At 43.3% G+C, this 15,955-nt stretch overlaps 1 protein-coding gene across 4 annotated transcripts in view; it reads left to right on the top strand.

The window, feature by feature from the left end:
- Positions 1-1,964: 1,964 nt before the first annotated feature.
- Positions 1,965-15,955, top strand: part of TTBK2 (tau tubulin kinase 2) — a 215,266-nt gene continuing 201,275 nt past the window's right edge. The window contains exon 1 of one of the 4 annotated variants that reach the window (XM_030559596.1): positions 1,965-2,683. The gene's annotated coding sequence lies outside the window, so the exon portion shown is untranslated. Of the gene's footprint in view, positions 2,684-2,855; positions 3,171-15,955 lie in introns of those variants that run through there. The other 3 variants (XM_030559595.1, XM_030559593.1, XM_030559594.1) reach the window with 3 other exon arrangements.

Genomic DNA, 15,955 nt, shown 5'->3' with positions numbered 1-15,955 from the left:
CTTTGCTCGGTGTCCCTTTCATGATTCCTGGTTTTGTACTTGTGACGCTCACTCCTGATCCTGTTATTCATTAGTTGTCCCCCGTAATTATTTGAACCCTGGTTCCAGTAGCGTCTACTTCAGGGTAGGGGAAGGGTCTTCAGACACAGATTTCAATAGATGCAGCTTAAGATCTTTCTGTTTAAACAACTCATCACTTCTGGCAAATAGATACAGAAGTGGCACTTACCTCAATTATCTTTGATTTATTAATTTCAAAGGCTGCATGACAAACTTGCATATGCAGCATACAATAACCAGACTAGGGCAGTAGTGCATATTGCTATGTCTATGTTTTCACTGCAAAAAGAGGTATGTTTTTACATCAAGATAACCAAGTCAATTTACACTCTGCTATTCTAATCCTGGGCCCCACATGGCTCGTATGAAACACTTTAATCCTGACCTGCTACTTCAGTAGCTTGGGCATCTCTTGAGCAATCCATTTATTGATTTCAGTGTTGATTTTTCTGGAGGACTAGTAGACCAACATACTTACTCACTCTATTCTAAACCCAGTTTTAAACTTTAGAAAAATTTTCAGTTGGAATTTTCAAAAACAAGTCCATTGATCTTCCTTCTCTTTAAGGGAAGTAGCAAACCTGGGTTCTACTTTCAAGTCTCCTACAATCTGAAACATTGCTCAAGTCACTTAAACCATTCAGTTTTCCCACTTGCAGAATGGGGATCATACTGACCTAGCATTCAGGAGAGTTGTGAGGCTAAATTAATGTATGTAAACTTTTTTTAAATCCTTCCTATAGAACAGTGTGAAGTATTATTGTTAAAGACACAACTTATTTGACCACACAATTGCCAATTGTTGTATGAGGTAGTGAGTGCTATCAGTTTCTGTGCTTTAGTAATGCCATGTAAATATAAATAAAAATACAAATGTGTAGAGAAAATTAATGTACAAAAATTAAATATAAAAATAAATACACACCCTCCTCCAAGCAGAACTTTTCACTCTGCTATTATTGATTTTACGTGGAGGTGTGCAAGTACTATAGTAATTGGTGGCAATATAAAACCCTGAGATAGAAAGGTTAGAATCTCTAAACGGAGTAGCATATGTGCACCATATAGTACAGCTATGAATATTGTTCATGGGGAATAAGTGGGATTGATCCTAGAAATTAATGGAAGTAATTTTGGAAAGGCTACTATCTATATTTTTGGGAGGAATTTGGAAAGTGGTGGTTTGACATATGAGAAGAGGTAAGAAGCGGGCAACTCCTGCCTTCTTATGAGGGGGGAGGATACGTGACCCCCCCCCCCCCGTGCCTCCTCTGTCCAGTACCACCACCTCTCCACGCCCAGCTAGGGGCTGCCATGCTGTCTCTGCCCCACCAGAGTTACCTGCGGGGCTGTGTGTGGGGGGGGTGTCCTTCTCCCAGGCTGGGAAGGTGGTTGTAGCAGGAGCAGGCCACCCCTTCTGCTCTCTGCCCAGGCCTGCCTGCTGGGCACAGGAGCTGGGCAAGCCGGAACCATGCTAGGGGGGAGAGGGGATGCTGGCATGCTCGGCCTCTGTCCCCAGCTCAGTTGCCTCCCAGCCAGGCTCTCTCAGGCAGCAGCTGTGCTGTGCTGCAGAGAGCAGCCAGTGTGAAAAGTGGCTGCTCCTGGAGTCCTGCCCGTTTCACCGTGGGCCTGGGCCTGGCTGCCAGGGAAAGTGGCATACGGTGCCCGGGGGCAGATGCATCAGGAGAAGGACAGAGCCCCTCTCTCTTCCCCTCCATCCCCCACCCCCCTGGCATGCCAAGCAGCACTCTGTGGGGGCACTTGACCCTGCATGTCCCTCCATGCCTCACCTATGGAACTTTCTACTATAAGGATAAGGGCTCGTCAGTGCTGGAGAGATGGAGCCTAATTCAAGGCTGGGCCAAAAACACAGCTGGAACTCCCACAGGAGCGAAGACCTGTTACAAACCTCACCACAAACTGCATGGTGCACTCTTAAACCTTCCTTTACTATAAACACAGAGCAGCGTGTACCTACAGAGAACAAACCCTAACCCCCACTCCGGCAGACGCAGGTGGAAATGGAGAATAAACTACATATAACAGCTGCAAGTCACGTCTCTTAGAGCCTGTCTTCACTGCAGTGTTAGCACAAAGCATCATTCGACGGTTGCACTAACCCCACTCCTGTGCATCCACACGCACCTCCAGCAGAGGTAACACTCAGCTCGCCGGCTGCTCGGGGAGCGCAGGCTGGAGCTGGAGTGCTGCTGAGGGTGGAGCTAGCAATGCAGAGGGGACGCAGCTACTCCGCTGCTCTCACTCGAGCGAGGGGAACCAGAGCCCGGGCTGCAGAGGCGAGATGCTCCAAACGCACCACGGGAAGGCGCTTGGACGCTGTGGTGATGCCAACAGACTGTGACCCTGCACGGAACGGAGGGCACCTCACTGCGCCTAGGTAAGTCACAGGAAATCAGGAGTCCCGGCTCCTAGCCCTGGGCTTTAATTATCGTCTCCAGCCTCCTTCAACGCCTCCCGGCCACCCACCATCTCCGCAGCGGCAGCCGGAAAACTACAATACCCATAATGCATTTCTGCCGTGCGCATGCGTGCAGACCATTGTGACTCTGTTAACTGGTTACCGCTGCTCTCAAGCAAACCTGAAGACAGCGGTATTTCCAAGGTACGCCCTCCTTTCATCATCAGTGATATTCCTGTCAGCCAATCGGCGGGCGAGAAGCTCGGTAGCCGTCAAATCAGCGTCCAGTCTGACTGCAGATGGGCGGTGCTCTCAGAGATGGCAGGCTAGTTGGCGCACGGGGGGCGGGGAGCGTGTATTGCGACGGTAGCGAGACCAGTCGGGTCCGGCGGGGACTGCAGCAGGCATGGGAGAGGCGGCAGAGAAGGGGTTAACCCTGCTGGGGTGGGGCACGGGCCCCGCAGTACCCCACTAGCACTCCTTGCCCCTCGGCACTAGTCACCCCGCCCGGCGGGCTCCCTCCCAGCCTGCCAGTCACCATAGAGACCGCACGCGATGGGCAGCCGGCTGAGGCGGGCCCCGCGGCGCTAGCCCCGACTGCAGCTGAGGGGCCGCAGGCGTTAACCCGGCCCCCCGCCGTCTGACTCCCTATCGGGGAGGAGCCGCCGCCGCCGGCTCGGCCGCGTTCCAGGTGAGAGCCACCCGCGAGGCTCAGATGGTCTAGACCTGCCCCCCGCCGGGCCCCGCCGCCTTACTGTTGTGTTGTTGTTGTTTATGGCTGGTCCTTTGTCTCCACGCTGGGGACGGGGGACCAGGGCGGGTGGGATGCCAGGGGAGCTAGAAATATCCAGGGATTATTCGCCGGCGCATCCCGCAGCGCAGTGGTTCCCAAATGTTGGTACTGGTGACCCCTTTCACACAGCAAGCTGCTGAGTGCGACCCCCCCTTATAAATTAACCACTTTTTAAAATATTTGACACCATTGTAAGTGCTGGATGCAAAGCGGGGTGTGGAGTGGAGGCTGACAGCTCGCGACTCCCCATGTAATAATCTCATGACCACCTGAGGGGTCCTAACCCCCAATTTGAGAACCCCTGCTTTAGTAGATGGTGACGGGGGCTGGAAAACGAGTGGGACCATTCGAGATTGGCCGTGCCGGAGCTAGGGGAGAATTCTTAACAGGCACACACAAATTACGGGTAATAACCGATGACATACGGGTAGTGAGCGCTAAGGGGCAAGGGAGGAGCCTTCCGGGCTACAGCAAGGTAAGATCCCCTTGCTAGATAATTTCCCGATTGGTTGTAGATGGACTGCAAGTGATGAATGGGTTTTTGCTGCATGAAAGCACTTTAGGTCGTTTGGATGAGAGGTGCTGTTATGTATTGTAAGACGATTATTATTGAAATCTTAATTATGGTGTAATGCTGCTGGCATAAAAGGTGCACAGAAGCTTTGGCATGCTACAGGACATTCTGAAAGATATTGTCATTACTATACAACTTAAATTGTCTAGATTGGAGGGGAGAATAGTTACTCCTTTATTTGATATAAAGTCACCAGGTACTGGAGTCCTCCCAGCAGCTTTACTCTCCGCCGTGGCCTTTCTAGTCTGAAGTTAAATTTATAGGCACATGATTATGCTTTTTAGTTTCTCTTACTAGAAGAGGATATACAGTATTATTAGCAGATATTTGTCACTTGATGTTGAAACAGCCAAGTTTATAATAGATTGTCTGTTTCCTTTTCTTACGCAAATATGCTATGGACGTGTGTATTATATACATATATGGGCAAGGATGGATGGAGAATCTGTCTGGTGTCTGTCACATTAAGCACTGGAGACATTAACAACAGTTTCATCGATATATGAATACAGATATGAGAGATGCCTCGGTAGGCCACAGTTGTAACAGATAACCAAACAAACAAACCTAATATGGCAAGGACCTTTTAAAAATACGATTTTATCTGCCACTGGTAGTATTTAAGGATGTAACAAAATATATTATTTCTGAATGTATAAATGAGGGTTGAAAGCTATGTTACAGCATCCTTGCACTTCTGTTACCATGAGAGCAAAGCAGTGAGAGGACAAAGATTGGTATGGAATTTCTAACCTTGATGGTATATGCTGTGGAAATAGGAAACACTCTTTAGTGTAGACAGGGATGGAGTTACAAATTCTAATCAACTATTGTATGCCAATTGGAAGAACAAAAGAAGTGGCATGTTTCTAGCTTTACATCTTCTATACAGTGCATAGTATTTATGATGAAGGTGAAAGGAAATGTGTGAAATGGATTATAGTGAAGACATTTCTTATGCAGACAGTGTACATGGAGAAACAATATTTAAAATTAAAAGCTGCTTTTATTTTAAATGAGAGAAATTTATTAAGTGCCTTGATACATTTGTTGCTATATACATTTTTTAATATTAACAAATGAGGTCCTGTGAAAACCTCAGAATGAGTGGAGATTTTGAAGTTGAGCGGTGAAGTTGCATTATCAGAATAATAATTTAAAGCCAATAAGATATATTGATTATTGGGGTGGGAGATGCAAAGAACATTGTACTGCTTATTGTTTAGTTTAGTATCTCTTAAATATAGTTAGCATTGAAATGAAAGAATGAATTCCATGTTGCAGGTCTGCCAAAAGCTTAGTTTTTGTTATAAATCCTCTGTAGGCAATGCTGTGTCTTTGTTGGAGTGTATCTGGGTGTGTGTTAATTCATTTTTGCTACAGTACTTGAGAGAACAAGAGGTTAAAGGTGATATGGTCCTGCAATTTTTTTCTGTGTCCGCAGTAGCATTGACTCTCAACAGTGAAATGTGGGACAAATGTATTCAATATTCTGTGTAGCTCAGTACAAAATCTTTTCACCTCTTGACAATGACTTCTCAGGATTATACAGTGAAATGCCCTAGTAATATATTTGAGTAAGCAAAGTACTAAGTCTTAAAGTATTATTCCAAAGGTAGTCTTGTTAACATCAGTTTGATTTGCAAAGGATGAACAAAGTGATTTGTGATGTGTATAAAAAAGTGACTATGTACTTTTTGCTAATGCTTTTAATTTGGCTTTCATAAAGTTATTTTTGGCACAGTATATCTAAATACTGTGTACAATGGAAATGTATTGCTAGCTTTCTTCAGAAAACATTTCCATTTTTATTTTTATTTGCTTCAGATCTGCTACTGTGTACTTGGTAGCCACTGTGTCTTTAACCTCTTTGTGGTATTTTGGAAGCAATAGGGAAATTCAGACTGATGGCAAATGTGTGAGTGGAAGTCCATGAGACATTAATCAGGTCTGATGGAGTTATATAGTACTGCATGTTGCATTTTCTGTTAAATTGTAACACTGCAGTTTTCAGGCCACAGAGGTTTATATGTATACTAAAATAAAAGTTGAATTGTTTCTAAAAGGAAAACACTTTTTTTTTAATCCATAACCATATTTTAACTTTTATTGCAAGAAAATTATAGAGAGCCCTGATACAGCCAGTTATTTTTGTATATACAATATTTTACATCAATTTGGAATGTACAAAGTACAGTATAAGACAATCAACAATATTCTTTTTATATCTCCTGTTAAACTAAGACTTGATCCTACTATAAGAATACACTGACAATTCTAAAGCTGGTCTTCTATATAGTTTCTCTGTATTCCCGTTTTCTGCATCATTGTCACCTTCTGCTCTCTTAAACCACTATTCAAAACTCTAGAATCTGGCTAAAGGGGCAGAGAGACAGCTGCATGTTCAATTTAAGACAATACTATTCTTTGCAATCTCAGAGGAATGCCTGGTATATGGACCAGCCAGCCACTGTTCCCCCTCCCCTTTCCACCTCTTGAAACACCCTCTCCTCCAGTGACAGATAAACCAGGAACCTAACAGACCATTCAAAATTTATCATGTTTAGTAGACAATGTACTAATCATACAAGAGTTAAAGTTTGCAGAATCAGATTACTACAAATTGCACACTAAAATAGCCAAGAACTGTAGATTATGCTTTGGTTAAAAATGACTTGCCATCAACCAGACAATGTATTGATTTGTTCTTGGCATTAGTGGTGAAAGAGATTTGTTTATCAGATTAAAATAAAATATATATATATTTATATTTACCTCTTTTGACTTGTTAGAATATTAACATAGGAATTAAATATCTGATTTATCTTTCATAATTTTTGTATCTATTACATTTCACTCAGTTTAGAAAGTGAAACTAGACAGAATAATATAATTTCTTATGCACCCACCCTGTTCTTTATTGGTTGGACTGTGTATGCTACAGGACAACATTTAACAAAGGTCTTCATTGAAAATCTTGAACACCACATAACGTAAATAGTGTTTTTTAAAGCAAAATTTAGGCCTAGACACTTTTTTGCACCGTACCTTGTGATGCCCCTACATATCCCTTCTCTCTCTCAAAACATCACCCAGCCTTTTACTTGGTCTAAGTTTATAATCAAAACCTTCAGGATGTTGTGTTTTGTTTTTTAATTGTCAGATTTCTCCAACTTTTGATATATGTATACTCTCCATTTGACAGCTTCTTCCACCCCGTTTATTAAAAATTTGTGGTATGTGCTGAATCCCATTACATTTTTCATCCTGAGCTAGGTATGGAGTGCGGTATGCTCATAAGAACACAATACATATTGTTATGACTGAGCTGGATGAAACCTTGTTATGGGCTGAGTTAAAAAAACTCAGTGAGGTTGATGTGTTTGAATGCACACACCAGTTGGCATAACTGTTGGGAGAAGTTAATCACAAACCCCCAACTAAAAAGGAGTTTTAGGCTAGGTGGGTCGAGGGGCTTTTGTTTGAGTATTGTTTTGGGGTAAAGTGTGTGGGGGAGGAAAGTTTAAGAGGTTTGGGACCGTAAATTAAGAAACTATTCTTGTGTTTCTGGTTCCTCCTGCATTTGGAGAAGTAGGACTTTGTACATTGCTTGTAAATAAACAAGATTGCATCAAAGAAAATATGGGACTCTATTGTCAATTTCTGCCCTCAGTTAGAATATTCCCATGGCCTTGAACTTTGATGAGCTGCTACAGTTCAAAAGGGACAACACTACTAATGATATTTGATGTTGAGATCTCCTATTCTCACATTATATCTGATTCTGAATAATGAGTTCTGGAATCACAGAATGATGGATGCCAGAAAATGGTATAACTTATCCAGGGCAGTTGGATTGTTCTGGGTCTTAAACATGGATTTAATTTTTTTTTTTAAATAACCTACTCTACTCTTTAAATAGCATTGGTGACTTTTGTGAGGAGTTTGTCTATTTATTATATTTACTATATCCTCTTAGATGTGAACCTGTTTACTGATATGATTGTCACCACAGAATCATGTGACCTTGTTTGCCATGTGATAGTCTTCTCCTGAGCATGTTATCTGTGCAGTAGAAATTCAGTTCATGCCGGTTTTGGCATCCTCCTTTCTGCATAATGCTTTCAAAATGGTGAAAAATGTATTCAGATTACTTGTGATTTTTGCTGGTGGAGCACTCATTGCTATAGGTAACTTTAGAAATTATAAAATGCTGTACTACTATTAGGGTTGTGTCGTCATTATGCAAACATTTTTTTTTGTAAACTGATTCACTATCCCATAAAAACGACCTTAGATTTTTTTTTAATTTACAAATGAAAAAAACTCTGTTCAGTCTCTCTTTTTTTAGGTCAAAACCTTTATTTCTTTTAGCCTTTTTACTTTGACTTTTAAAATATGTTGTTCTGTGATACATAGGGGCTTACCAAATTCACGACCATAGAAAACGAGTCCTGGACCATGAAATCTTGTCTTCCCCTGTGAAGTTGGTCTTTTGTGTGCTTTTACCTTATACTATACAGCTGTCATGGGGGAAATAAGCGTTTCTCAAATCGGGGGTCCTGACTCAAAAGGGAGTTGGGGGGAGGAGTGTCCCAAAATTATTTTAATGGAAGCGCGATATTGCGACTGTTACTTCTGCTCTGCCCTCAGAGTTGGGCAGCTAGAGAGTGGTGGCTATTGGCTGGGCACCGAGCTCTGAAGGCAGCACTCTGCCAGCAGCAGTGCAGAAGTAAGGATGGCAATACTATACCATGCCATCCTTACTTCTGCACTGCTGCTGGTGGCAGCATAATACAGTACATACTTTAAAATATAGTATGAATATTTAATATTGTTTATTTTCTAAATATGGATTGCATGAAAGGCTGTAATGGCTTTGAGGAAACTCTTCTTGTCTGTTAGATTAATAATGGGAGTAGGTTTGTTTGTGTGTTTGGCAGCTCAGCTGGTGAAAAGGAACATCTCTGCTTGGACCAGGACTCTTCTATTTTGTAAGAAATTGTGTGACATGACTTCTTTGGCATATTGAACCGTATGTTTGCAATACACAAATTGAACTACCGAGAAGGTCACCAAAAGACTTACAAGCCTCTTGGTCATCTGACAGCTGGACTATTAGGTATATTGTTGTGGTCTAGGAGCAGTGTTGTGGCTAACTAATTCACATGGGAAAATTATTATTTGATTACTAATGCTACTTCGTAGTCATCTTTTGATGATCGATACAGACTCTTCACCCATCTCATCCTGAACACTTTCTCGCTGTGAGAAAGTGTTTAGGATGGAAATAAATATATAATTTATATATATATAAAAAATAAAAAAAGGCCAGAAGGAGACCATTGTGATCATCTAGTTTGAGCTGCATAACACAAATCATGGAACTTCCCTGAATTAAATCTTGCTTCAGGTCCAATAACTGTGGTTGAACTAGAATATATATTTTAGAAGAACATCTGATCTTGATTTTAAAAATTCCCAGTGATGGAGAATCCACCATAACCCTTGGCAAGTTGTTCCAATGGTTAATTACCCTCACTGTTAAAATATTTGCATCTTGTTTATAGTCCTGACTTTGGCTATCTTCAGCTTCCGGGCATTGGATCTTGTTATACATTATCTCTTCTATGTAAGGATCTGAAGGAGGTGGGCCTAGAATCTGGGGCTTTGAGGACACTTGGTCACTGACACTCCTTTGTCACCACCAGGAGAGACAGATGAAGCAGCACTTCACTAATCTTGAAAGGTCAGGTCATACAGGAAGTCCTGTCAGTACATCCAAGGTCTAGAGTGCCTGATTGGCTTGCACTCATGACTTAAGCCAGGAAATGACCTGGTTGGATTGTCCAAACAACTGAGCAGACTTCCTATTGCTGCCACATTGGACCCCACTCTTTGCTTGTGTCCTATGATCTGCATCCAGTCCTGTTCTTGGTTCCTGACCTGCTTCTGTCCTGTTCTTGGTTTCTCCTGCCTTACTCCAGCACCCAATCCCAGTTCCTGCCTTACCGCTGCTACTTGTCTCATATCTGGTTCCTGCTGCTATGCCTCACTTTTGACCATCAGCTCTGATATCTGACTCTGACCCCTGGCTCGATTCTTGACTCTGACTTTAGCTCTGACCTCTTAGTTTGACTCCTGATGCTGACTCTGGCTCTGATCATTAGATAATGATCTTCCACTGTCTAGGAAGGAGTATGGCAGAAAGAGATCTAGGGGTCATAGTGGACCTCAAGCTTAATATGAGTCAACAGTGTGATACTGTTGCAAAAAAAAGCAAACGTGATTCTGGGATGCATTAACAAGTGTGTTGTAAACAAGACACGAGAAGTCATTCTTCCGCTTTACTCTGCGCTGGTTAGGCCTCAACTGGAGTATTGTGTCCAGTTCTAGGCACCACATTTCAAGAAAGATGTGGAGAAATTGGAGAGGGTCCAGAGAAGAGCAACAAGAATGATTAAAGGTCTTGAGAACATGACCTATGAAGGAAGGCTGAAGGAATTGGGTTTGTTTAGTTTGGAGAAGAGAAGACTGAGAGGGGACATGATAGCAGTTTTCAGGTATCTAAAATGGTGTCATCAGGAGGAGGGAGAAAACTTGTTCACCTTAGCCTCCAATGATAGAACAAGAAGCAATGGGCTTAAACTGCAGCAAGGGAGTTTTAGGTTGGACATTAGGAAAGAGTTCCTAACTGTCAGGGTAGTTAAACACTGGAATAGATTGCCTAGGGAAGTTGTGGAATCTCCATCTTTGGAGATATTTAAGAGTAGGTTAGATAAATGTCTATTAGGAATGGTCTAGACAGTATTTGGTCCTGCCATGAGGGCAGGGGACTGGACTCGATGACCTCTCGAGGTCCCTTCCAGTCCTAGAGTCTATGAGTCTATAAGGCTGCCTATATCCTGGTTCCAAACATGTTAAATTGAAGAGCCCTCCGTCATTACTTTTTGATTCCCAGTTTGAGAACCTACAGTCTGTAGTCAAGTTAAGTTTAAATATTCTCATGGCTCTTTTGAATCCTCTCCAATTTTTCAATATCCTTCTTGAAGTGTGGACACCAGAACTAGACATTGTATTACAGCAGCGGTCACACGAGTGCCAAACAAAGAAGTAATATAATGAAGTGGCCAAACCGCAGCTCGTGAGCCTCATGCTGCTCTTTTACAGTGAAAATGCATCTTGCGGTGCTCCCCCATACTCCTCTCATTCTCCACCTACCAGACTAGGGAGGGAGGGTGATGCTCAGGGTTTCTGCCCTCCTGCAGGGTGGTGGGACTAGGAGCCTCTGGCAGAGATGACTAGTGCCTGTTGAGAGTGGGGAGACACAATTTAAAGCTTTGTCCTCCTCCCAACAGCTTGAGTAATGCCCCCCCTCTTATCCTCAATGGCCCCTCCCTGCAGTTCCCAAGTGCTAGCTCCCTGGGGAGGCAGCCACAAACAGCTGGGAGCTGCGGGGAGGGCCCACTGCTTTAGCTCTGTGGGGAGAGGCAGCAACAAAAGCACAGGCTCTCTCCCTGAAACTCCCAGCTGTTTGCCGCTGCCTCTCTCCACTGCCACAACTCCCAGCTTGCCTGCTACAGCAGCTGCCATGTAGGGAGGGAGTCCTGTGCCACCATGTGATCGAGTGGGGCACGCAAACTCTGGCAAAAATCTGGGGCGTATGTGACTCCCCCATGCCTCACCTCTGCTTAGCAGAGAAGAGGGTCTTGAGACTTCAGCTCCATGGGGCATGTCTGCTGAATCTTCGGGCTTTCAGCCCCATGGGGCCTGCCTGCTGGGGCACAGACTTTTTCAGCAGGAGCAGGGCAGAGGGCAGAAGCCCCAAATCCCCGCAGGTGTCTCCCGTGCAGCTGAAGCCCTGAGAACCCCGCCACCACCACCGCAGGGCTGAAACCCTGAGAGGCTGCCCTGGCTCTCAAACTTCTGAAGGTTGTCATGTGCATCTCAGAGGGTCAGTAAGTTTGGCCATGTCTGTAATATAACTTTCCCACTTCATATTCTTCTGTTTATATAGATTTTCTGCTCCTTTAAGGACCTGGGCCAGCTAGCACTGCTCAGTTATCAGACTCAGCTGGGAAGTGTTCAGGTTAGGCCTGGGAAAGGCTGAGAGCTCACTTGACAAGGAAGCTGTAGAAGGCAGTTTGACTTCTGTGACTGGCCCTGGAGCAGAGGAAGAGGTGTAGAATAAAGTGACTCTGGGCCTCTTTAGATTCTCTTGGTCAAGGTTTTTTGTGTCTCATTTATTTAATAAACCATGTCTTCACAGAACATCCTGAAACAGACTTTGGCCTAGTATTAGTCTTTCCTGGAGTAGGGAGACAGGCCAGCAGCTTACATATATCCAAGGATCACACAATGCCTTTTAGCTACATTATTACACTGGGAGCTCATGTGCAGCTGACTATCCTCCCAAGTCTTTTTCAGGATCACTGCTTCCTAGGATAAAGTCCCCATCCTGCAAGTGTGGGCTATATTTTTGTTCCTGGATGTATGCCCTTACATTTGGCCATATTGAAATGCATATTGTTTGATTGCTCCCAGTTTACCAAGTGACCCAGATCACTTTGTATCAGTGGCCTATCCTCTTCATTATTCACCTCTCCCCCAGTCTTTGGAGAGGACACAAACGGAAGCTATTAAGTAAAATATTTAATATCATAGGGCAAAGGGCTGATCTGTATAGGACCCCACTAGAAACAAACCCACTTGATGATTCCACATTTACAGTTACATTTTGAGACCTATTGTTAGCCAGTTTTGAATCTGTTTAATATTCACTGTGTTGATTTTGAATCATGTTAGTTTCTTATTCAAATGCCTTATGTGAAGTTTAAGTATATTGCATCAAGACTATACTTTTATCAACCAAACTCATACTCTCATCAAGATCACATGTTATGTTGATAAGATCTGTTTTGCATAATCTTATGTTGATTGGCATTAACAAAATTACCCTCTTTTAATTCTTTATTAATAAAGGCTGGTATCAACTGTTCCATTATTTACCCAGACATTGTTGTCAGTCTGACAGACCTGTAATTACTTTGGTCATCTTGTTTACACTTTTGAACTAGTAAGACAGCGTTAGCTTTCTTCCAGTTCTCTGATGTTCCAAGACTTACTAAAATCAGGCCAGCTCTTTTTAAAACTCTTGGATGCAAATTACCCAGACTTGCTGATTTAAAAAAATCATACTGATATTTCATCATCATCTGGTATGATATGGTAGCTTTTTCCCCAGAACAGACCAGAAATATTTATTGAACTCTTCTGCCTTTTCTGCATTAACAGTTCTACCATTTCAAGCTTATAATTGACCAATACTATTGCTAGTGTTACTTTTTCCTGATATACATATGATTCCTTTTTATTGTCATTAATTCTGCTGACCATAGATTTTTTTTCTGTGCTGCTTTGATCAGTGTCCTATAATTGATGTCTAAAAGACTGCCTTTTTCTCACTGATAATCTTTTAGCAGATCATATCTACATAACTCTGCTGTCTTGCATCTGTTTTTTTAAATGACTGTCTTGTTCATTAAATAAACTATTGCTAGTAAAAAATTATCAATAAACCCATCCTTCAATTCAAATTATCTTGTCAACTATTGCAATATTTTTAAGCTTCACTATCTGAGTTTGAGTAAAGTTATTAAAGAGCTAGTAGCAAACTGTCTTAAGCAGCAGCCTCTCTTCTGCTTGTTCTAATATCTATCAGACCCAGGTTATCTCCTTAGTCTCATGGACAGAAGACAGATTTAATTGTTGATACTAGATGTATGTGTCTTCAATATCATTAGTCACATGTTGCTGTTGATTTGCCTTCAAGAGACCTATCAGGAATTGGATGAGTTGCACAAAGCTGGCTTTTCTGGTTTCTTTTGATTAGGTAACCTAAAATCATGATGGGCTCCTCCTTCTCCCCAATATCTGACCTTTGGTGTCACTTGGAGTTCAGTTCTCTCGCATTCTCTATTCAGTATAGGTCCGAATAACAAGGGAGATCATGAGAATGTGTGGACTTAGGAAGCTGACACCCAGTTCCAGATCTCATCTTCGTCAGACATAGCCAGCACTAATACTTGGATGTTCCAGTGGCTGAATGAGAAAAGTATGAGAATGAAAAATAGTTGGCTCAGGCTCAAGCTGAGAAGGATGGAAGCATTGCTGGATGAAAGGGACTAGCAAGAGCTCTTGCCTCATCTTCTATAGAGGGTATTTATTTGCCTTCCTGTGGTCAAGGTGATGAGAAGACCTGGGTAATCATCTTAAATCCTTGCAATCAAATAGAAACTGTAGTCAGGAACGCATTTTACCTTTTTTGCATCTCATTCTTTGGATCCAGATGTAGCCACAGTGATCCATGTCTTTATTGCCTCCATGCTGAACTGCTGCAACAGGCTGCTTCTGGTAGCCAAGTCTCAGGCCATGTAGCAATGGCAAATGGTCCATCATGAAAACGCTCATTTGTGCAATGTAAACTGATGAGTACCTCACATCTTTTTTGTATATACCAGCTCCCCATCCAGTTCTAGATCTTCTTTGAAGTGTCCTTATATTACTATAATGTTTTCAATCAGTTGTAGTCAGGCTCTCTTAGAAACTGTTTCTTGCTCCAGGTTTCACTCTGACATCTTAGAGCCTAGGTGTTCTTAGCTGAAGTCCTCAATTGTGGAATTCTTTACCAAAGAAGGCCAGGTTGAGCCTGGCTATTACCACCTTGAAATACAAAGCAAAAGGCATCTATTTGTTCCCTCAATAATGATGGCTACAGAACAGCTGATGTGGTCTGTCAAGGAGACAAAGCAAGAACATTTCACAGAAGAGAGTGATGGAAATTAGTTCTCTTTCAGATGACAATGATACTTTAAAACTTGTAAGGGGTTGGCACCACAGGGGTGAGTCCCCCTGCCGCTTGTCTCCAGGAATTAGCTCATTTTCCAGCCAGGAGCACCCTCTGCAGGCTGGTGATCTGCCTTACCTCACTCTGGCCCTGTGTCCCTCCCAGGACCCTGGTGCTCCTTCACTGGGTTTCTGCCCCCCCTTCCAGAACTCCTCAGTCTCAGGGTCTCCCCTCCCAGGGGAACTCCCACCTCGCCTCAGTGTACGGCTACTGCCAATCACCATCTAGCCCCACTTCCTGGAATAGACTGCAGTACATGCCACTCATCACAGGCAAGGTTGGGTTGGACCTGCTGTCTCTCTCTATAGCTGGGCTGCCCCTTTGCAGCCCCGGTACTGGTCTTAGGCCCTCAGCTAGGCTCGCAGCCTGGAGGTTTTCCAGGCTGGAGCTCCCTAGCTCCTCGAGCATTCCCCAGCCCTGCTCCACTCCCAGTACCCTGCTCAGCTCCCTTGCAGCCAGGCCCTTTTCTCTCTACAAGCAGAGAGAGACAGACTGGGTCCTGGCTCATTGCCTCTTATAGGGGCCAGCTGGGCCTGACTGGGGCATGGCCACAGCTGAGCCTACTTTCCCCAATCAGCCCAGGCTTCTTGCCCCAGCCACAGTCCACTCCTGGGCTGTTTTTAAACCCCTCAGGGCAGGAGCAGGTAACCACCCCGCTACAGACCTCTAAATGCCACTGAAGTGGCTGCATCAAAAATGCCAACCGTAGATACTGTCTTTAAGACTCACAAAAAGAATGGTTTGTATATATTACTTTTGCATTCTCGTAGACTGCAAGTTTGGGATGGTATGGTGTTGGTTTGTATTTGACCCCGATAAACCTGTCCAGTCTCTGCCAGAGACCATTACGTATGCTTCCTTTATATCTGAATGCCATGGATGAAAATTATGTTTTTTAGCAGTCTTAGGGTAGCAGTTATGCAGAAGCCCCTGCACCCACTGGCTGAACACTTACATGAATGTGATGAGTGACCATCCATATTTTGATTGTTGTTGATAGCCCTTTGCTTGTTCTGGGTGAATTTTTTTGTTAAAAAGTTCACATAATGTGCCTTCAGTCACTTGTGTTTAAATGCATTTTCTTGAGTTCCTCAGTTTGAGAGAGTTTTTTCAAGTCATTTTCTCATTTGGCTACTGTCTAGTTTTTTAATGACGAGTGTTCTATGGATGCCCTATCTACAAAATTCCCTCTTTTGGACTATA

The sequence above is a fragment of the Gopherus evgoodei genome, chromosome 4, assembly GCF_007399415.2.
Source record: "Gopherus evgoodei ecotype Sinaloan lineage chromosome 4, rGopEvg1_v1.p, whole genome shotgun sequence".
Taxonomy (NCBI): Eukaryota; Metazoa; Chordata; order Testudines; family Testudinidae; genus Gopherus; species Gopherus evgoodei.
The sequence above is the reverse complement of the archived record's forward strand: the minus strand, read 5'-3'. Positions and strand labels throughout refer to the sequence as shown.